Genomic DNA, 23,843 nt, shown 5'->3' on the forward strand with positions numbered 1-23,843 from the left:
AACCCAGGCTTTGAGCAAGAGTTAAGTCCAGAGCTAGCGACCTTGGACTCCCCTTGAACGGTGCAAAACAAGGAACTCCGCGATGCCTGCTTCAGCGGGAGGCAGGGCTGCGTCCCGGGGCGGGGGCGGTCATGGCTATGAGTATGTAAATCTATAGACCAATCACAAGTGCGATCGGGACGCGTGATCAGCATGTACTCAGCTTACAGCCTATATACCTGCTGCGTGCTTAGTGAATAAATGGAGAACTTCCATACTCACATTGAGATTGTGTCGTTACTCTGGACCGTCGCCCAGCACCTGCGAGCCACGCCCCCGTTTTCCCCTTCTTCAACTGATAGCAGAGGATGGTTCCCTCCGGTGTGCTCTCTCCGAGACTGCGGTAAGCAGCGGTCAGGAGGGTGTTGGGAAAAGGACGGCTGGGAGTGGTGCTGCTTGGGTCAAAGAAGGCAGAGCAGACACTGGTTGAGTTGGCCACTCAGCTCCCAGGGTAAAAAAGGGCAGCCATGGAGACAGAGGCTGCAGCCGCGTTACTCGCGAGTATCCTCTCTAAGAGAGGGAGCGAGACAGCGGGAGAACAGCTAATTAAGCTGATAAAGTTGGGCCAGCGCTGGGGACATTTTAAAGACACAGCGCTTGTATTTTCCGTGGAGGAATGGAGAGAAATGGGAGACACTATGTGGGAAAAGACTGTTGAGAGGGACCCCGAGGAAAAAGAAATTAAGGAGGTGTGTGGACTCTGGCAAAACGTGATAGAGACTTTAAAAACTATGAGGGCAGAAAGAGAGGTCACCTGCGCGGCTGCTCAGATGCTGGCGGCTCCGGAGTCCACCTCCCCTGCTAAAAAGGAAAAAACTTCTGGGGCTCTGGCTCGTTTCTTCGGGTTACCGGCAGTTAAGGGCATGTCGGCACCGATACAGCCGTCTGTAGCCGAGGCCCGTGCTGTGGTGGAGGCGGCAGCCTCTCGGGAGCAGTGGCGCAGCAAGAATTTAAAGGAGGAAGTTACAAACAAAGAGGAACTTAGCCCTCGGAGAGCCAGGCAGCGAAGGGAGCGGAAGGCGGAAGAGAAGGAGGAGAAGGAGGAGTGGTCAGCTCCTCCCGACCCTGCCCAGTTGGTGGGTGGAGAGGGGGGCCGGCCCCCTCCCTCGGCGCCGCTGGCGTACCCACCCCTTCTGCCCTCGCCCTGTCCGTCAAGATCGACGTCATCTACCCCACCTGACCATGAGAACCCGGAAGCCGACCCCACCAGCCTCTTACAGCAGGTCTTGCGAGAATTAAAGGATTTAAAGGTACAGCAACTACAGCCAAGAGTATCCGCTCATGGATTACAAAACAGAGACAACGCCAGGGATGCTCCGCTTCCACCTGCACCTCAGGCACCGAGGTGGAGTGGGGTGATTCGTGATGCCGTATTAGAAGGACACTGGAGTGCTGCTGCTGATCTAGGTGGAGTGGGAGCTTTTCCAGTGCTACAACACAATGGAGTAGCTACTTGGGAACCACATGATTGGAAAATTCTTCAACAAGCAAAAGCTGCAGTTACACAGTATGGAGTAAAATCAGACGCTACGAGGAATATAGTCTCCTGGATATTTTCTGCTGATCTCTTATGCCCGCATGACTCCCGGAATTTAATGAAACTGTTGCTGACACCTACTCAATTCCTTTTGTGGGGTTCAGAATGGGCACAACGAGCAGCCAATGAAGCTGCGCGAAGAATGAACAATCCAAATGATCCTTTACATGGAATTACTATGGACATTCTCACAGGACAAGGAGCTTATTCTACGGTGCAAGCACAGTTACAGTTACCGGCATTAGTCCTACAAAAATCTGCACAGCTTGCATTTGAAGCATTCCAAGCCTTGCTTGGCTCCGCGATCCCGTCATTCGGATCGGTGGTTCAAGGAGCTACGGAGAAATATGAGAACTTTATTAATAGACTATGGGAAGCCGTAATGAATCATCCTGATCTTGATGATGATAACAGGCAGCAGATGTTAAAGATTTTGGCTTTTGATAACGCAAACAAACAAACTAAACAGTTGCTCGCTAGCTTACCTAAAGGTGCAGGGGTGGAGGAAATGGTGAAGTGAGTCGAACGTGCTGATGTGCAAAGAGCTAGCAATACCATTGCTGCTGCCGTACAAAGTGCCGTTAAGGAAGTGGTTCAACCTTTGGCAGCGATGGTACAACAAAGAGGGACACGACGACCAACACGAGCGGGACAATCCTTTCAAGGAAATTGCTGTCGATGTGGAGAGAATGGACGTGCCAGAAAAGATTGCCGAGCTGCTGTCTGGTGTGATACCTGCCAGAAGAATAATCGTACAACTAAGGCGTGTCAGGGAAACTTCCGAAGGAGCGCGGAGAGGGGCCGCGTGAGGAGACAAGTCAACCCATCATGCGAACCAAAGGCTTTTTACAACAACACCAACCAGCAACCCGAGGAAGCCTGGGGTTCGACGTGGAAATCACAGTAGATGTCACCTTGCGGAGTCAAGAAGTACAGAAGGTGCCTACTAATGTGCAGGGTCCGCTAAGCGGGGATCTCAATCTCATGGGAGGACTTTTGTTAGGACGATCTTCTGCCAGTATAAAAGGACTTATAATACTTCCAGGAGTCATAGATGCAGACTATACCGGGATCGTATATATTATGATGTATACACTTAATCCACCTATGTTTGTACCAAAAGGTAGTCGAATTGGACAAATAATCCCCCTTTCTGCCTATCAACAAGGTGCTAATACGACTACCTACCGTGGAGATCGTGGGTTTGGCTCCACAGGACCAGCGGTATGTTTTACCACGAGAATGGATGACAGACCAAATATGTCAATCACAATGTCTCAGAAAAACACTTGTATAGAGGTACAGGCCTTGCTGGATACAGGTGCCAACGTCACCATTGTCAGTCGGCGTGTCTGGCCAAGGAATTGGATGCTAGAAACACCTGATTCACATATTGCTGGCATTGGCGGGAATTCTATGACAGCTGTTAGTCATCACCCTGTGACCTTACACTTTCCAGAGGGACAGCGTGTAACTTTGAAAGTTTATGTCTTGTCCTTACCTGGGGTTTTGGAAACACTCATAGGGCGAGATGTCTTAAGTCAGATTGGTGCGGTTCTTACAACCACCCATTTTTGATAATGGCCGCTGGAGAGCAGTCGCCCAATCCACCCTTGACTTGGTTATCAGATGAGCCTGTGTGGGTTGACCAGTGGCCTATGACTGAAGAGCGACTGCAGATTACTAAGGGACTGGTAGAGGAACAGTTAAAAGCAGGACATATCGAACCCCATAGTTAGTCCTTGGAATACACCCATTTTTGTCATCCCTAAGAAAAGTGGAAAGTGGAGATTATTACATGATTTACGGAAAATTAATGAGCAAATGCAAGCAATGGGAGCATTGCAACCAGGTATTCCGTCACCTAACATGTTACCAGCAGGATGGCATATATTGATTGTAGACTTGAAGGACTGTTTTTTCACCATATCTTTACATCCTCAGGACACCATGAGGTTTGCCTTTTCTATTCCTGTTATCAACAAAGCGGAACCAGCTCAGCGGTATGAATGGGTAGTTCTACCGCAGGGCATGAAAAATGCACCTACGTTATGTCAACTCTATGTAGCATGGGTGCTGAAACCATTGCACCAGCTATGGCCACAGAATATCATCTATCATTATATGGATGATATTTTGTTATGCCAGGCCGATCCTTTTTCAGAAGAAAGTCTCCACAAACTAACAACAACATTGGTGGAGAAAGGTCTCGTGATTGCACCAGAAAAGATTCAACGAACTGATCCCTGGAAATATTTAGGATGGACAATTTCGGATGCTCAAATCCGGCCTCAAAAGGTGGAGCTACATACAGATTTGAAGAACCTGAAGGATGTACAAACACTTCTCGGAGATATTCAGTGGGTCCATAACTGTGTCGGTATCTCGAATACCGAGATCGCCCCCCTCACCGAACTGCTGCGACGAACACACCCCGCTGACACCATAGAGCTGTCTGAGACTCAACAAAGCGCGTTGCGGTCAATCATCGTCAAATTACAAACTGCATGGTCATCGCGACGCATTCGTGAACTACCTGTGTCCCTACTTGTCATTAACCGCGAAAACATGGTTTGTGGTGTCATTTGTCAGTGGCAACACAAAGCGGGGGAACTCCCCCAGGGCTACAGCCAATGCCACTACAAAAGCCACGATAAAGAGGAAGCATTTTGGGTGTTGGAATGGGTATTCCTTAGTGTAAAACCAAAGACAAGCATACAGACTAGACCAGAAGCCATAGAGAAACTAGTGAGAAAGGGTAGATCTAGGATTATAGAATTAACGGGACTGGATCTAGCGGATATTAGTATTCCTGTTAATGCTGCAGACCTAGAATGGTGGTTCCGCAATTCTCGACTCATTCAGGAGGCGTTTTTGGGGTACGAAGGAAGAGTCCATTCACAGCAACCGAAAGGCAAATTATGGCAGATATTACAGAAAAATCAATGGATAGAAAAATCTAAAGTACAGAAAACACCAATAGTGGAAGGGTTAACAGTCTGTACAGATGCGGGAAAGAAACAGCGCAAAGCGGTGTGTGTGTGGCAGGAAAAAGGGGATTGGGTACACTACATGCTGTATGGTCAGACCGATGATACCTTACAGACTCTGGAACTATCTGCCGTAGGCTGGGCCTTGACAAATTGGCTGAATGGGGCTATAAATATAGTCACAGATTCTATGTACGTAGCAGGTGTCATCCCACGCTTGGAGGAGGCATTGCTCTGAAACACACAAAATCCCCGCCTTGGGCAGTTATTCTTGCAGTTACGGTCTATTATGCGACAACGCAGTGCGCCTTGTTGCATAATACATGTGCGAAGTCATCAATGGGATCTTGGTTTGGGGAAGGGCAATCAGGTGGCAGACTCCCTGGTCAGTCCTGCTTGCCATATTCCTCCTTTAGACAAATTTCAACAAGCCAGACAAAGCCATGAGCATTTCCATCAAAATGCAAAAGGAATACAGAGACAATTTGGAATAACAGAAAATGAAGCAAAATCTATTGTTCAAGCATGTCCGAGGTGTGGGGCTCAGGGACCAGGCATCGGTATTGGTGTAAACCCGAAGGGTTTGGCAGCACTTGAGCTATGGCAGATGGATGTAACACATATTCCGGAGTTTGGGAGACAAAAATATGTACATGTCACAGTAGATACTTTTTCGAAGTTAATCTGGGCATCCGCGATGTCCGGAGAAAAGGCGCAACAGGTTTGTAAACATTTGTTGGCGTGTTTTGCCCTTATGGGGGTGCCAGAACAGATCAAAACAGATAATGGACCAGCATACACCAGCCAAAAGTTTTGTGTATTTTTAACACGCTAGGGAGTGAAACATGTTACTGGTATACCACACTCCCCGACAGGTCAAGGGATCATCGAGCGTACCCATAGAACCTTAAAGGAATATTTGAGGAGACAGAAGGAGGTAGATACTGATCCAACATCGCGGTTGCATAAAGTGTTGTTTACTTTGAATTTTCTGTGTTTGACAGGGGACCGAGAAGAACCACCGGTTGTAGTACATCACCAGCAGTTGAAATTTAATAATAACACCATTATACCTCAGTTACAGGTGATTTATCGGGAACCTGCTACAGGGGAGTGGAAAGGACCAGTGCCAGTGATCCTTAGTGGACGGGGATATATGTGCATGGCCACCGACCAGGGACCACTTTGGGTGCCGAGCCGATCAGTAAAACCACACCTACCCAAGAAATCAGAGAGGCGAGGAAACGCGACAGATGTAAATGACTGCCCATGAATGAGCCAAAGGAAACTTCTATTCTAGGAATCAAGTGTCCACTATGCCGAGGGTATGACCCCTGGGTATTGTGCATGTGTCTTACATGTGGTAGAAAGCTCTGGAGACGTGCAAGCCTCTCTGGGCAGTGGTGTGGTAGCTGTATACAACAGGAATTAGAAGTATCTAGGGTATTATTGGTGACGGGGCATGTCGTATTTGATGAGGAGTGTGAGGATGAGGTAGAACTATGGTCAAAAACTGAGACAATCTTCGCATCTATCTTTGCCCCCGGGGCTGCTTCGGCACATGCGATCTCGCAGATACGAAGGTTGGCCTGCCGGAGTGGAAAAAGGGTCAATAAAACATCCCAGGTATTAGAAGCTTTAGCAAATGATGTAGACAGTGTTAGGCATGCAACTCTGCAAAATAGAGCTGCTATAGACTTTTTTGCTTATGCATGGACATGGGTGCCAAGACTTTGATGGGATGTGTTGTATGGATTTAAACGATTCTTCTCAGTCTATTCATAAGCAGATCCAGGATTTGATAAAATCCACAAACCGGTTATGTGAACACCATGGATTCCTGGATGATTGGCTTGGAGACCTGGGAATTGGCGGATGGGTGATGGAACTGGTAAAAATGGTTCTTACGGGAGTTTTTGTGATTGCAGTTATCTTATTGGTGTTACCATGTCTATTTTCTTGTTTGCAGAAAGCTTTAATGAAACTTGTAAATCAGGCCTGGCTTGCTCACAAACAAGAAGGGGGAATTGTAGAGGCTTGGTTAAGTGAGAAGGGGCACGATATTGTGCCACTGAGCAGTCTGAGCAACCCAGGCTTTGAGCAAGAGTTAAGTCCAGAGCTAGCAACCTTGGACTCCCCTTGAACGGTGCAAAACAAGGAACTCCGCGATGCCTGCTTCAGCAAGAAACAGAACTGCGTCCAGGCAGGGGGGCGGTCACAGCTATGAGTATGTAAATCTATAGAGCAATCACAAGTGCGATCGGGATGCGTGATCAGCACGTACTCAGCTTACAGCCTATATACCTGCTGTGTGCTTAGCGAATAAACTGAGAACTTCCATACTCACATTGAGATTGTGTCGTTACTCTGGACTGTCGCCCAGCACCTGCGAGCCGCGCCCCCGTTTTCCGCTTCTTCAGAGGTCAGCAGCTTCACTCTGGTGCTGGCAGTGAGCACCAATTTTAGCAGTGAATTGTCAGCATCCAACTCCTTTACCAGGAGGAATATGGTGTTCATGTTGATCGTTTCTTATTCCTCACTCTGGGATCCACTTTGGTTCATTTTTATGTTTGTTAACGTGCATTTACACTTTTCTCTTTCCTCATTGTTCTGCAACTCTGCATTGCATCCAAATTTGTGAAATCTTGTCACTTTTATGTATGTTAGATACTATTTCTTTGTTCTCTTTGTTAACCCTAAAAACAATTTTATCAAGCTCCAGGTTTGCATGTCTTTGAGTATTCATCACTTATTTGCAGCTGTGGGTTCTCCAGTGCCAGAAATACAAACCTGCATAGTTTTTGTAATTTATAATGGCACACAGTAAATGGAGCACAATGGAATTGGTATTAAAAATGGAGGAAGGCAAGAGAAAATTTAGAAGGAGGGAAGGAGGGAAGGAGGGAAGGAGGGAAGGAGGGAAGGAGGGAAGGAGGGAAGGAGGGAAGGAGGGAAGGAGGGAAGGAGGGAAGGAGGGAAGGAGGGAAGGAGGCTGACTTGAAATTCAAGCCAAACCCAAAGTATTTCTAAGGCTCAAGGGATTATTTTCATGTTGGTAACCCTTCAGATTTCTGTTCAGTAAACCCTACATACTCCATTGATGAACAGATTTCTTTGAGAATTTCTGAAGAGGTGTCAATAGCATCAGTATTTTTTTTTAGTTGGCTGGATAAGTCTTACAAAGCATCAGTGAAACATGAATCAAGCTTTTAAAATGTTATGTTCTGTGATTTGTGTGCACAATTTGAAATATTAATCTTTATCTTTTTAGGAGGGCTTCTTGCCCACCACAGAAGAAGAAGCCACAAAGCTTTTCTTTTCTCTTATGGTTTTAAGTGGAAAATAAATTCAGGAAAATACAATGCTATGTACATATAATACATTCATGTTAAAGTTGCCCTTGGGACTTAAAATCTTTATCATTTCCGTATCATTATCACTTCAAGGTGTTCAATCATAACAATGCATTGATGTAGGATTGTTGTTTGTTTTCAAATATTTGCTTATCCTCCTCTGAGATAAGCAACTAACTCTGTTGAGAACTTAAGAATTAAACAAGGCTGGACTGGATCGGATTATGAATAGAAAGCCACTGCAGTTTTCTGTGATGGGAAAAAAACAATGAGGTGCTTTACAAAGTAGCATCATAGAATCACAGCATCACAGAATCATCTTGGTTGGAAAGGACCTTTAAGATCATCAAGTCCAACCATTAACCTAACACTACCAAGTCAACCACTAAACAATATCCCTAAGCACCACATCTACTCCTCTTTTAAATACCTCCAGGCAAGGTGACTCCACCACTTCCCTGGGCAGCCTGTTCCACTGCTTGATAACCCTTTCAGTGAAGAATTTTTCCTGATATCCAATCTAAACCTCCCCTGGCACAACTTGAGGCTCTTTCCTCTTGTCCTATCACTTGTTACCTGTGAGAAGAGACTGACACCCTCCTCACTACAACCTCCTTTCAGGTACTTGTAGGCAGCAATAGAGTCTCCCCTGAGCCTCCTTTTCTCCAGGCTAAACAACCCCAGTTCCCTCAGCCACTCCTCATAAGACTTGTTCTCCACACCCTTCACCAGCTTCATTGTCCTTCTTTGGACTCACTGCAGCACCTCAATGTTCATTTCACCCAAAACTGAACACAGTATTCAAGGTGCAGCCTCACCAATGCCAAGTACGGGGGACAATGACTTCCCTAGTCCTGCTGGCCACACTATTTCTGATACAATCCAGGATGCTGTTGGCCTTCTTGGCCACCCTGCTGGACCATATTCAGCAGCCATCATTCAACACCCCCAGGTCCTTTTCCACCATGCATCTTTCTAGCCACTCTTCCCCAAGCCTGTAGAGGTGCATGGGGTTGTTATATCCCAAGTGCAGGACCTGACACTTAGCCTTGTTGAATTTCATACAGTTGGCCTTAGACCATCAATCCAACCTGTCGAGATCCCTCTGTGTCACAGACTGCTTCCCAATGTTGATGCGGGCTGGACAGAGCTCAGGTGCTGATTGTTTTTACAATCTTTGCCTGCTTGTTCTGAGGAACATTGCAGAGTTGTTACCTTGCCACGGTAGCTGTGAATGCTGCTGCTGCTGCTGCTGCTGCTGCTGCTGCTGCTGCTGCTGCTGCTGCTGCTGCTGCTGCTGCTGCTGCTCCAGAACTGTTAGCAGTCCATCTCTCCTTAAGCCTGGAGATGTTTTACCTCTTGATTGCTGGGTGTGGCATCACGTCTCTTGATTGCTTGGGCACAGCTGTGTGGTATCCCGTAAGGCAGCAAGAGCAGCAAGTAGCTTCAGCTGTTCCTCTTGGCTCTTGCTCTGGCATAATAGACTTCCCACACCTCTGCAGTGCCTTCCTGCCCTCCAGGAGATCAACACTCCTGCCCAACTTGGTGTCGTCTATGAACTTACTGAGGGTGCACTCAATCCCCTCATCCAGATCTTTGATAAAGATATTAAAGAGAACTGGCCCCAACACTGAGCCCTGGGGAACACCACTTGTGACCAGCTGCCAAATGGATTTAACTCCATTCACCACAACTCTTTGGAGCCAGCCATCCAGCCAGTTTTTTACCCACCGAAGTGTACGCCCATCAAAGCCATGAGCAGTCAGTTTCTCCAGGAGAATGCTGTGGGGGACTGTGTCAAAGGCTGTACTAAAGTCCAGGTACACAATATCCACAGCCTTTCCCTCATCCAATAAGCGGGTCTTCTTGTCCTAGAAGGAGATCAGGTTAGTCAAGCAGGACCTGTGTTTCACAAACCCATGTTGACTGGGCCTGATTGCCTGGTTGTCCTGTACGTGCCCCATGATAGCACTCAAGCTCATCTGCTCCATAATCTTCCCTGGCACCAAGGTCAGACTGACAGGCCTATATGTCCCTGGATCCTCCTTCCGGCCCTTCTTGTAGATGGGTGTCACATTCACTAATTTCCAGTCCCCTGGTTAGCCAGGACTGCTGATAAATGATGGAAAGTGGCTTGGTGAGCACTTCTGCCAGATGTCTCAGTACCCTTGGATGTATTCCATCTGGCCCCATGGACTTATGCATCTCTAAGTGGCATAGCAGGTCTCGAACCTCTTCCCCATCCCTGTCCTCCAGCTCACAAGGCTGGGTACCCAGAGAACAACTCATCTTACTACTAAAGACTGAGGCAAAGAAGACATTAAGCACCTCAGCCTTTTCCTCATCTTTTGTCACCATGTTTCCTCACACATCCAGTAAAGGATGGAGATTCTCTTTGGCTCTCCTCTTGTGGCTAATGTATTTGTAGAAACATTTTTTATTGCCTTTTACAGAAGTGGCCAGATTAAGTTCTAGCTGGGCTTAGGCCCTTCTAATTTTTTCCCTTCATAGCCTCACAACATCCTTATAGTCCTCCTGAGTGGCCTGCCCCTTCTTCCAAAGCTCATAAACTCTCCTTTTTTTCCCAGGTTCCAGCCAAAGCTCTCCGTTCAGCCAGGCCGGTCTTCTTCCCTGCCGGCTTGTCTTCTGGCACATGGGGACAGCCTGCTCCTGCATCTTTAAGATTTCTTTCTAGAAGAGTGTCCAGCCTTCCTGGACCCCTTTGCCCTTCAGGACTGCCTCCCAAGGGACTCTGTCAGCCAGGCTTCTAAACAGGCAAAAGTCTGCCCTCCAGAAGTCCAAGGTAGCAGTTCTGCTGACCCCCTTCCTTACTTCTCCAAGAATCGAAAAGTCTACCATTTCATGATCACTATGCCCAAGACGGCCTCCAACCATCACATTACCCACAAGTCCTTCCCTGTTCGCGAACAAGAGGTCCAGTGGGGCACCCTCCCTAGTTGGCTCGCTCACCTGCTTTGTCAGGAAGTTATCTCCCACACACTCCAGGAACCTCCGAGACTGTTTCCTCTCTACTGTACTGTATGTCCAGCAGACATCCAGTAAGTTGAATTCCCCTATGAGAACAAGGGCAACAGATCGTGCGACTTCTCCCAGCTGCTTTTAGAGTATTTCATCTACCTCTTCATCCTGGTTGGGTGGTCTATAGCAGACTCCCACCATGATATCTGCCTTGTTGGCCTTCCCCCTGATTCTTACCCATAAACACTCGACCCTGTTGTCAACATCCTCAAGCTCTAGACAATCAAAACGCTCCCTAACATACAGGGCCACCCCACCTCCTCTCCTACCTTGCCTTTCCCTTCTGAAGAGTTTACAGCCATCCATTGCAGCACTCTGGTTGTGCGAGTCATTCTACCATGTTTCCGTGATAGCAACTATGTCATAGTTTTCCTGCTGCACAAGGGCTTCCAGCTCCTCCTGTTTGTGGCCCATGCTGCGTGCATTGGTGTAGATGCACTTCATCTGGGCTATTGATCCTGCCACCTTTTTTGGGGGAGAAGCCCTAATTCCTGTATGTTCATTCTGGGGCACTTGAGCGGTTTCTAAATCATCACTAACCCAGTATCACTATCATGATACAACAGTGATAGAAATGTACATTACACTTTCAGCAATATTAAATAACATTTATTTCCTTATGCAGTATGGACTATAGTAATTATATTATTTAACTATTATTGTCTTTAAATTATATCTAACAATATAACATTTATTAAAATATTTTGTATTTTTATTGTTGTAAGTATGATTACATTTCTTGCATGGCAGGCACGTGAGTTTAAATTTCTCCCTTGCTTATTGACATGAAAAAAGTATCCTTACGGCATTTTTTTTTAATTGACTTTGCTTGAGGCTGTGCCTACAACTTACCAAGACTATCAAATGAAAATGGTGACTGAGATTCAAACTGAACTGAGCTGGAGGGATACAGCATTCTCTTTAAAGTTTACTTTAGATCTTTAAGTCAAGAAGTTTTAAAAAAATTCAGTCAGTCTCAGTCATCTCTAATACATGAAACAGCATTTGAGTTTTGCTGGTGAGTTTGTTTTTAGCTTTATACTAGAGGTGCAAAAGAGGAGAGCAAGAAACAGCTTTTAAAGTCCAATAGCAACTTGAAATAATTTTAAAGTTAAAGTGGAATATAACATTCTTCTTCTTCTCATTTTTGTAAAGAAGTAATCTTTTGGGACACGTAAAATATTTTGCTTGCTGTATAGCTTCTCAGAGAGAATCCATAAAGTTTACCAAAATATTAGTTTAGTCATTCTAAAGATTATTTGAAACTTAAAAATATTAATTGCTTCCATGATAGGAGAGAGAAAAAACGGTGAAAACAGAATTTCCTAGCATTGCATTATGCAATCAAACATCGGGGGTTTTTGTATGTTTACATTCTGGTTATGGAAAAATGCTCTTCTTTCCATCACACTTTAAGATTTTGCATCTCCTCTATTATACCACTGCCTGGTTTACAGTGCAGAGGCAACTACTTATTTCCATTTTGTGTATCTGTCTTTGTTAACTACAACCAAAGATGGTGAAATTGCTCAGCTATCTACTTGGTCTTATATTCTGGGTTGGCATTATCTGCTTCCATAAGAACAAGAACTTCACTCATATCTATGCATATTTGCATAGGTTGCAACTCCTATTCTGTCTCCTCCAGAATATCATTCAGAGCTCAGACTGCATCACATCTCCTTTCCTTTGCACACCCCTCGGAACTCACAAAAGTTGGGAGACCTCCTTGTCAACATCTGTCTGGCGTATTCCCAGTAACCATCCTTTGGAACAGGAAGAAAGAAGTCAGGGAAGGACCTCCAGGCATATGCAGTTGTGGTGACATCAGTCCTGCAGGCAAAGGCAATATTCCTTTGCTCTTAGCACACCTTCTAAGACTTATTCCTGTTTAGTGGTTCTCTACTTCTTCACGCTTTTTGCTCACTAGTTTGGATGCTTATGACTTATTTTCCCACCCAGGGGTATTTTTTATATTTGTTTTTCATATCCATTTATTTTGTTGTTTATGCTATTTTCCCGAATTAGAGAGGGCTTTTAATGCAAGGACAGACATGAAATGGAGACAAGAACGGAGATTAGTGGAGGCACTGGTGCCTATCTCAAGAGAGAGTGAAGGAAATGTTTGTATGAGTCAACTATAAAACAATCTTCTCCCAAAAACACTTAGATAAGTTTCCACTGCATTGTACTACTTGCTTAACTAGTTAACACTTGAATTAAGGTGAAATTAGAGTATTTTTGATTAATTTAGTCTTTAGAAAAAGTAAAAAAATTCAGCATACTCTTTTGAGTGACAGGATAGAAAAGGACCAGATCTAGGCCTGATATCTGAAACTACATTTACTCCCTGTGTAAGGAACTTTGCTATTGTGGAAGCTGAGAAAGACTTGATTTTACTGCATTTCATCTCATTATCAACATGTGGGTTACTTAAGCTAGGTTGTTCTCAGTTAATTTCTATAGCTTTGTTGCACTGCTGATATAATATTAGGACTAAATGGGCTTTGTTTCTAAATTTCCTGGATAACCTTTGAGACTAGCCTGACTTCTTTGTTCAGTGCTGTTATATCCAAGCCTTTGTCAACAACACCATCACAGTACCTGAACCATTTAGATTATTTGTACTTCCCATACATGCTGTAAAGTCTTCCTTGTACCAACACAGCAGAGGTAAGCTCTACCACTGCCTTACGGACCTGAAAACAGTGTTGTTTTCATTCTGGTTGCTATATACTGTAGTCAGGGACTACTACTATATACTGGGACAGGGAGCTAGATCAATGGGAAAGAAAGAAATATAGTTCTAAAACCCCCACGTGTGTATGTATTTTTCCAAATTAACATTATACGTGTAAAACATATATTCAAGGGTCATGAAAAGGAAGAAAAGAGATATATCTTAAAACGATAGCAATAAAGTAATTGGAAGAAATTAAAGAAGACAGCAACAAAATACTATAATTTAGATTATATCAGTATCCTGCATATATATACTGCCCCTCCCCAATGTCTACAAACACGTCAGAATATGTGTCTGAAATATGATTATATAGTGGTATTATATCATGCTATCATATATGGTACATATCACTTTATGTTTGAGAACAAAATTTGCCATCTGTATGAAAAAAGGTTGTATTTTGAGCCTTTCTAACTTTACTATGTTGTTAACATTTGAAGAGTATTTGCGGTGGATTGTTTTTCTATTTTTATCTTGAAAAATAATTTTGTGAAGCTGAGATTTCAGGTTCTGCTAGTGCAAAAAGCCCTCTGAGAATTGATCTGTTGTGCTTTGCCTCAAAGGAATTTTTTATGGCACTGACAAGAAAGCTCACATGCTTTCATCAATTTTTGTGTTATTTTTTAGAAACAGCTGTTTCAAAAAACGTCAGTAGAATCCACATTAAATACTTTGCTTCCTAGATCCAGCCAACACAAGAAAGAGTCATCCCTGCCAATCTACTGAGTTCTTGCCTGTGAGAATATGTATTTTCTAGAAACAGCATCTGTGCCACTGTCCTACAGGAATACCAAAGTGATGGAAAAGAACTGAAGCCTTTTCTTTCAAGAATTCCACAAGGGAAACTTTTGCTCCAAAGTGAAACCCGTGTATCTCATGCATTTACTTCTTTCATGAACCTGGTGTAAAGAAAAGAAGGAAATTTGCCAGTTGTTTCAGTAGAGGACACAGTTCTTCAAGGTGCTGAGTGCCAGCTGAAAGTGGAGGCAAATGCATATAGTTCACTTGGGAAGTCAGCAAAGGTTTGACCATGCTTAGCATTTATGAATGAAAATTAGTTAGTTTTTTCTCCAGTGGCAGGCTGAGAAGAGAACCTGTATTTCTGCTCAGACATGTCACTCTGAAAACAAATATAATTAAAAATCCAGGATGAATTCTTGTTCCCATGTGTATTGAGAGGGTGAGTCAGAAAAGGTGGTATAATGCCCCGTTGCTTTTATTTTGAGGATGGGCACAGGTTTGCATTGTTGACGGTGTCTTGCCGATTAAAGCTTTTAGTGTCCTTTCAGACATATCACTGAATAACCCCTGGACAGTTCTTGTTGCACTGTCCTTTCCAGGAGTTTCACTTGACTGCTGTATACCTTAAAGTTATAAAATGTTCTGCCCTCACTGTTCAGTTGATGGATTTCTACCCTAATATTAAATTCAGGCTGATGACTTGAACATTCTGATAGAGATACTGCCTGTATCTCCCTTAGGCCCCTTATTTTTTTATAAGCTTGAATGGAGCTATCACAGCAAAGAGTTCAACCCATGCAATTCAAATGTGGGAGTCTACTAAGTGTAATGTTTGAAGTTCAGTGTGAGCAACATGTGGCATTAAAAATGTGCTAAATAAGGCATAGCCCACTAACTTACTATTCAGGCCCCTGGGCTCCCCCCCCGTTCAGAGATATCCTACCTCCTGCAGGTCCAGTAATGCAACACATTACTCTGTAATTTAAATAATGTCAAAAAGATTAAGTGCTGACAAAACCTATGAAGATAATTAACACATAGTTGTTAGCATGCCTGACTAGACTTACTCCTGTGTCATTTTTAGCAAGTTTTATCAGCAATTGGTTTAACTTTCATTTGCACTTTTCTCCATTTAAACTGTTAATACTTCTAAGCTGGCAGAGGAATGAATAAACAATCATAGAGCTATAAGCAATTATAAAAATTGCTTAACTGGTGTAATTACAGTATGAATTTCTTTGCCCATTTGTCACATTGTATTTGAGTTCAGCATGGTGTAAGTTCAGTGAAAGATCCTTCAGACATTAACGCAGGAGTGGCAGAGCAGCCTCTGGCTTCTGCATGAGTCTCAGCTCTGTTGTGGGCTCTAGGAGGTGATTTCTTGGGTAGCTGTTAACGATGGGGAAAAAGCTTTTCAGAAAGTACTGAGTCACCTACTTCTCACTTGGGAAATGTACTGTGCAAGCACTCTGGGGTTGCTGCAGCTTTCTGCCAGGTTTCAGCTGTTACAGGCAGCACGTCCACAGGTGCTATGATCTCAGGAACCTGTGAAGAGGACACAACATAGAGATTTAAGTTTTGATGGGATCTGTGTAATCAGAAAGGTCTACAAGTCCGTGAAGTCCTTTAACTTTCTTTGGTACTTGGGGAATATAATCCCTCACTTTGGCTAGGAGAAAGCTGGTAAGAGCTCTGAGAATTCATATTTCCCATTTCATTCTTTGTTTGTTTTGTTGGTTGGGTTGTTTTGTTTTTCCTGCTGACCTTTATGACTGTTAAGTTAGAGCTTTCTGTTTGTTTGGTTTTTGTGCTGTAGAAAGTAAGGACTCAGCCTGCTGAAAGATACCCAGTTGGAAACAAATAATTTTCTTTCTCTGAAAGCAGCAGAATTTAGCAAATTTGGTTAAAATAAAACCAACTGTACAGCAAAACCAGAACCCCACTACTACATTGGAAGTAAGATCTGCTTGTCTTTATCGTCTTCTTTCTTTTTATTTTTGCTTTTCTTTTTTTTTTTTTTCTTTTGTTGTTGTTTTGTTTGTTGGGTAGTGTATTAAATAATAGCACAAAGGAAAAAAATCTATTCCCCATTGTTTGTTTTCCATGTTATATATATAATAAAGACTTTAGAAATTGAATGATATTTTGATTATATGGAAATTTCCTGCATTTAGTTTTCTGGATTTTGCCTCAGTTCTTACCAGAAACATGCTTTGGTCTTTTAATAGGCTCGTCTCTGTTCCGTACCGGATATGCTCACCTGCAGGCCTTTTAATTTACAGTGTAACCTGCTAATGAAACAGCTTTCAACATTGTTTCTGTTTCCTTAATAATCCCCCAGGGTATTGCTACTGTATTTGTCAAAAAAGCCCCAAAGCCTAGTACTAAACTTGCTGCAAGACAAGAACCCAGCATAAAATTTTGAAAACTTACTTCCACATGTATGTATTATATCACCTGAATACAGGAATGTCTTAAGTTGATAGGCTGTAGAAATTAAAATTAAGACACTTTCTATTTTTTTATCTGTTTTTTTTTTTTTTTTAAATTTTAATTCACTGTTTCATTTTGTCTGTATACTACTTAACAACTTCTATTTTTTATTTGTTGTCTTTACAGTGTTGGCCTATAAAATTTCCTTTTTTTCCTTTCATCTCTCTGATTTCTCCTTCTTGTTTATGTTATTGAAAACCTGACTTCAACAGATTTCCTTCAAGGTTACTCTGATGTGAAGGAAAGTGGTCTCATTTTCCTTGCAGAAAGGCTAATTATTCAAAGCTTCAAAGATCTTGTTACTCTGCATATACAAACGTTGAACCCGTAGGAGATTCTTAATCCAAGAAGTATGTTAGCAATTGCCACTTCTAATGTTCTTGAGATTGAGCTCATGGGAAGAAGTTACCTCCAAGCAATATAAATACGCATTTTTAATGATACTTACAAAAGGAGATCTGGAGGAACCAAGAATAAGCCAAAAAATGGTAGGTTGTTCCTTTCTATTTCTTCGAATTGTAACATTATATTTTAGTTATTGTACTTGAGACATTTAATTCAAGGCAGTGATTACAGAGTGATCAAGTGTCTCCTCTTAATTAAGGCCTCAATAAGTGTTCCATTACCAGCCTTTTTTTACCTTATTTTTATTTTTTTTTATTATTTTTTTTTTAGCTCTGGGGATTCTTTTTTGTCTTTATTTTTTCAGATTACTTTTAAGGTAAATTAAAAATATCCTGAAAATATGAAGAAAATTGATCACGTTCGTCTCCAGAGAGTAATTTAGAATTGCTCTTTTTAAGTGGATTCCAGCCAGGGTAATTCTTTTCCCCTGTAAGCACTACTGACAATTAATTTTAGGGCAGAAAAGTAAAAATCACAATTTATCTTTACCCTCGATCCCCCTAGAAATCTGTCCTTTGTTTAGTATATAGCCATACAAACAATTTGTTTTTCACATGGTTTAGTTCATGTGAAAAGTGCTAGCTAAGGGCAGTAAGAGAGGAAGGGGAGAAGAGACATCCATAATGAGGATTAAATTGATTGTGGATGTGTTTAAGAAAAGACTGGACATGGCACTTAGTTGACAGGGTGGTGTAGGGGCAGCGGTTGGACTCGATGATCCCTGAGGTCTCTTCCAACCTGGTTGATTCTGTGATTCTGTGTGTGTTTGTAGAAACAAAAGTGATTTACTTTTCTAAGATCCTTAATTCCTGTCCCACAAATGTTGCAGAGGCTTCTATTTTCTTGAGATGCAAACTCGTGCAATGTTAAATGCTTGAACTGATGACAATGTTTCAATAAACTTATTAGTCCCAGTTCTGGTGAGAATTCAGAGGTTGGGACTGGTCTATGCTGAGCACATCATGGATTAACATGGCTGAAACAATGTGCAGAGGTAGATCCTGAGACTTATTGATAGGCCAGTGCTGGTTAAGAAGACTGGCAAGTGAGGACAGTATTTAGCCCACATTGTGTCAAGTAACTCTCTCATTGCATGTTTATCCACTTCGTTTACTGCATTCCTTCATTTCTGATCATGATATTTTTCCTTAGAGAGTAAAGAGAAGGAGAAAGAGGGTAAAGAACACAGACTTAAAATGCTCAGAGGTGGATCTAGTTGGAGTTCCTTCCTGCAAATGTATGAACTGCAGGGAAAAGAAAGAAATTGATTTGTAGTGCAATTTTTTAAACTTAATTGTTCAAACATCAGGTGCTTTCAAAAGCAACTGCTTTCAAAATGCCTTCTCTATTGCAGAATGCATATGTTACTAAATTCTTGACTTAGAAAAATGTGCCTATCACATATATGTGCTTGAAGATTCCTGTTTGTTTGGTGGTGGTGGTGGGTTTTTTGCTGTATAAATTGTTTGGTTTTTTTTTTTTCTATCACATGAAATGATTGGGATCAAGCTAACTACAGAAAACTATAGAAATTTCAGGGAGTTTGAGAATAATTCAAAAGTGCTTTCAGCAAGCTTTACAGCAGTTTTAGGACAACCAGAAGATCTGAGGTCTTATTCAGAAACAATATAGTTGCATAAAAAATATCTGCTTTTAGTAGTGTATGCTTCTTCAAGTCTTGAATGTTTTTGGCATTATGGTCTTTTTACAGCATTTGTATTATGGTCTTGTATTTGTTTGCTTGACATTCTTGGAATTTTAAAGAGAATGGGATAGCAAAAGATAAAGTCATTGATTTCTCTAATCTGCTGGTCTTAAACTTGTTGCCATTTTGAATGGCACTTTGAATATATACATAGAGCTTCATGTATACTTGATTGCCGCAGTTGAGCAGCAGGACACTGCATGGGATGTGTGAGCTCTTATTTCACTCCCATGCTGTCAAGTGATCCCTTGTGCCAGGCTGATGGATCAGAAAGAAGCCTATTCTCTTAAGTGCGTAAATGGGAAATAGCTGTTTGTAAGGGGATATGCAAAACACTTTGCTTTTTATTGACATTTCTTTTCCTGCAGCATCTTTCAAGAAAGGTCATTCTTTCTGTTTCTTCTGTTTCTTCTATTGATGATTCAAATTACACTTAGTGTTGTGAATAGAAATGCAATGCCATTAACACCCTATGGTGCTAGCCTTTATTTTAATGAAATATTCATTCCTAAAGAAATAGGCAGCAAGCTGTTAAGAGTGGGGGCTGGCACATATAAGTTAGGTTGGTTGAAGTTAAAGGGACAAGAATAGAGTGCTGAATGTGGCAGGCTTCAACCTCCTTCCATTCTGGGTATTTAAGTGGATTTAAATATTAAGTGATTCTTAGGGAGCCTTTTGGCAGACAACTTAATCATTCTCTCTCACATTAATTGTCTTTAAATATTAAGTTTTCTTTGAGACTTAGCTCTTCAGGACAAGGACCAAGCCTTCATATGTTCCCTTACAGAGGCCAGCAGATTCATAAGTATTTTTTCATAAAGTGAACATTAATTAAAACTGATATTTAATCTTTCCTAACTCTCCCCAATAGTCTGGCAATTTGGAGTTTTAATGATCAAACCATTGTATTGCTAATTATTTTAACTGGAAAAAAAAAAAAGCCCTATGTCTTCTGCTGTTGCAGATGATGTTGAATAGCCTGTCACTATTATTTGTCAAAATTGTGGCCAATCAATGTGCAATTGGATACAGGTGGGAAAATGGTAGGAAAGTAGAGATGTGTATCTGTGTGAGACAAAGAAATAACACTCGTGACGGTAAGATGGAAGCACATTGAAAGAGTAGTTTTGGGGAGATAAACTTGAGAGTTTGCAAAAATAAAAACTGACTCTGTATAAGAGAAGTGTACAGGCTTGTTCACTCTGTGTCCTCTTGAAAAATAAAATCTTTCAGTATATAATCTCGTGTTTTGACACACCAGTGTTATTTTGCACTTGAACTATGTAGAGGCAAGTATGCTGTGTGCTGTAGGTGTTGAGGAAAACTGCAGCCTAATACCTTCAGAAGAATATAACCAACACTGGCAGCAAGAAATCTAATTGCTTTTAGGATGAAATTTAAAGGAATTATGATTAGGATTATAAAATGTCATTGCCTATGATACTACAGGATTCAATTCATAACTGAAGAGCAAAATTGTTCCATGCAAATGTCAAGTTTGCTTTAGTCTCTTGTCTACATATAGGATATCAGCAACTTTTCAAACCCCACATTGGGAAGCTGGCAGAACAGAGTTCAAAACTGCTTTGTTATACACACTGAAATTTTATTATTTGAAATTATTTCTCTAATCCACAGAAAAAGGATACTTTGCAATTAAGAATATTGCAATTTTCTGAATAGAAACAAATGGAAAACAGAGACCTGCTACTTTATATACTGTGTTACATTTTGCTTTTTTTCCACAATGGGTGTTTGGTTGTTGAGTGCCAATTTTGTTATTTCGGTAGTTCAAAATTTAAAAAAAAAATCATAAACACATTGAAGAATTTAAGTGTGCCAGAATACAATGGAAATTGTATTGGGAATTCCCAGTATTTGGGAATAGTTTCCCATGCAATCTAACTAGCATGGGTTTGCCTCAAAGAGAGTGTGGGATACTGGATTATTCTCTACATTTAATGCCTAATTAACTCAATTGTCATCTGATATTTAATTAGCAATAATCTTTCTGGAACACTCTCTGTGAAAACCATTTCTGATTTGAAGATTTTATCAAATCTAACTAATTCTTTTGGGTATAGTAGAGACTTAAGACTGCATTTGGGTGTATAACAACACTGTGACCATAATAATACAGGGTTTCTAATAATAACATGACCATTGTGTTCAGCGGGGGGTTTATTGATAGGAATGGTAGAAATCCTGCAGTGACTGCAATGTAGCTACTTGAGTCAGTGAATACTGGCACCTGCCACACAAGGTTGAGAAGCTGAGATTAAACTGCTAAAAAGCACTCCTTGTTGGTCACTTACACTGTACCTGTAGGTAGAGAGAGACCACTATGTTTGAAGTGGGCCACAAAGATGACCAGAGGGCTGGGGCACCTCTCCTAGGAAGAGAGGCTGAGAGAGTTGGGATTGATCAGCCTGGAGAAGAGAAGGCTCCTGTGGGACACCTTTTAGCAGCCTTCCAGTACCTGAAGGGGGCCTACAGGAAAGCAGAAGAGGGACTTTTTACAAGGGCATGTAGTGATAGGAGGAGGGGTAATGGTTTTAAACTGAAAGAAGGGAGATTTAGATTAGATATTGGGAAGAAATTCTTGACAGCGAGGGTGGTGAGACACTGGAACAGGTTGCCCAGAGAAGCTGTGGATCCCCCTCCCTGGCAGTGTTCAAGGCCAGGTTGGATGTGGCTCTGAGCAACCCGGTTTAGCGGAAGATGTCCCTGCCCATGGCAGGGGGGTTGGAACTAGATGATCTTTAAGGCCCCTTCCAACCCAAACCATTCTATGATTCTATGATTCCTTTCTGTATGCAATTCCTAATAACAGAGACTGAATGTTATGGAGGATTGATGTTTCTGCATCGGATATTGAACAAGTATGAGTTTTCCTCAATTTTCACAATATACAATACATTTGGGAGAGTGAGAAATTCAAAGAGAACATTTCCATTTACCTATTATTAGCCTCAAGATACTTCTAAGCATTCAGAATTTCCAGAATCAGGTACAGGTTAGTCTGTATGGAGTCTGAAAACAATGTAAGCAGCAAATCGGATATGTTAGGAAGATGGTATAAGAATACATTTATATCACACTGTTATCTGAGAATATTAAATCAGTTATAAACCAATAGTTTACACAGAATCACAGAATCACAGAATGTTAAGGATTGGAAGGGACCTCGAAAGATCATCTAGTCCAATCCCCCTGCCGGAGTAGGATTACCTAGACCATATCACACAAGAACGCGTCCAGGCGGGTTTTGAATGTCTCCAGAGAAGGAGACTCCACAACCTCTCTGGGCAGCCTGTTCCAGTGTTCGGTCACCCTCACCGTAAAGAAGTTTTTCCTCAAATTTAAGTGGAACCTCCTGTGTTCCAGCTTGCACCCATTGCCCCTTGTCCTGTCAAGGGATGTCACTGAGAAGAGCCTGACTCCATCCTCATGACACTTGCCCTTTACATATTTATAAACATTAATGAGGTCACCCCTCAGTCTCCTCTTCTCTAAGCTAAAGAGACCCAGCTCCCTCAGCCTCTCCTCATAAGAGAGATGTTCCACTCCCTTAATCAACTTCGTGGCTCTGCGCTGGACTCTCTCTAGCAGTTCCCTGTCCTTCTTGAACTGAGGGGCCCAGAACTGGACACAATATTCCAGATGCGGCCTCACCAGGGCAGAGTAGAGGGGGAGGAGAACCTCTCTCGACCTGCTAACCACACCCCTTCTAATACACCCCAGGATGCCATTGGCCTTCTTGGCCACAAGGGCACATTGCTGGCTCATGGTCATCTTGCTGTCCACTAGGACCCCCAGGTCCCTTTCCCCTACACTGGTCTCCAACAGCTCTGCCCCCAATATCTAGATTGTAGGTTGATAGAAATGAATTAATTTTTCATATCTGCAAATATGATCAAATATAGCATAAAAATTTCTTAGGTTTTTATATTATTACAAGAAAAATTGTTTTAATGTGACAGAACCACATGCAGGTGATGAATAATTACAGTGTACGGGAGATAGATAATTTGTCATAAAAGGTAAAGCTATTTCACAGAGCCTAAGCCATACTATTTTCAGATTCCATACTGATGAATTTTGAAATCTCACCCATTTCATTAAGATTACAGTGTTGTTCAAATAGCTTTTCTCCCTGAGGGTAGGTTTAATTGAATATTACACTTCCACCGTGCAGCAAATTATTTAACTCTCTACAAACAAAAAATACAAAGATATATTCTTAGTGCATGTTATCCCAAGTCAGGTGTTGGGTTTGGTTGTGGGGTTTTTTTTTGGTAGCTTGACTTGTAATAGGAACATATTAAAAAAAGGACGTAGTTCAAATAGCTTCCAAAATATTGCCTGTAGCTAACCTCAGATTTCACAGAATCACAGAATTGTTTGGGCTGAAAGAGACCTCTTCAGATTTTCTAGCCCAACTGCCTTGCTTGGGCAGGGTGAACTAGTGCAGATTGTCCAGAATCAAGCCCAGTCAGGCTTTGAATATCTCCACAGATGGCAACTCTACAACCTCCCTGGATAACCTGCTCTGGTATTTGGCCACCCTCACAGTAAAAAGGTGTTTTGTTGAGTTCCGATGGAATCTCATGTGTTTCAGTTTTTGCCTGTTGCCTTTTGTCCTGTCACTGGATGCTGCTGAGAAGAGTCTGGCTCCCTCATCTTTATTCCCTCCTCTCAGATGTTTATATAAACTAATGAGATCCCCCCTTAGCCTCTCCAGGCTGAACAGTTCCAGCTCCCTCAGTGTCTCCTCACATGAAAGATGTTCCCTTAA

The sequence above is a fragment of the Nyctibius grandis genome, chromosome 3 (assembly GCF_013368605.1).
Source record: "Nyctibius grandis isolate bNycGra1 chromosome 3, bNycGra1.pri, whole genome shotgun sequence".
Classification (NCBI taxonomy): Eukaryota; Metazoa; Chordata; class Aves; order Nyctibiiformes; family Nyctibiidae; genus Nyctibius; species Nyctibius grandis.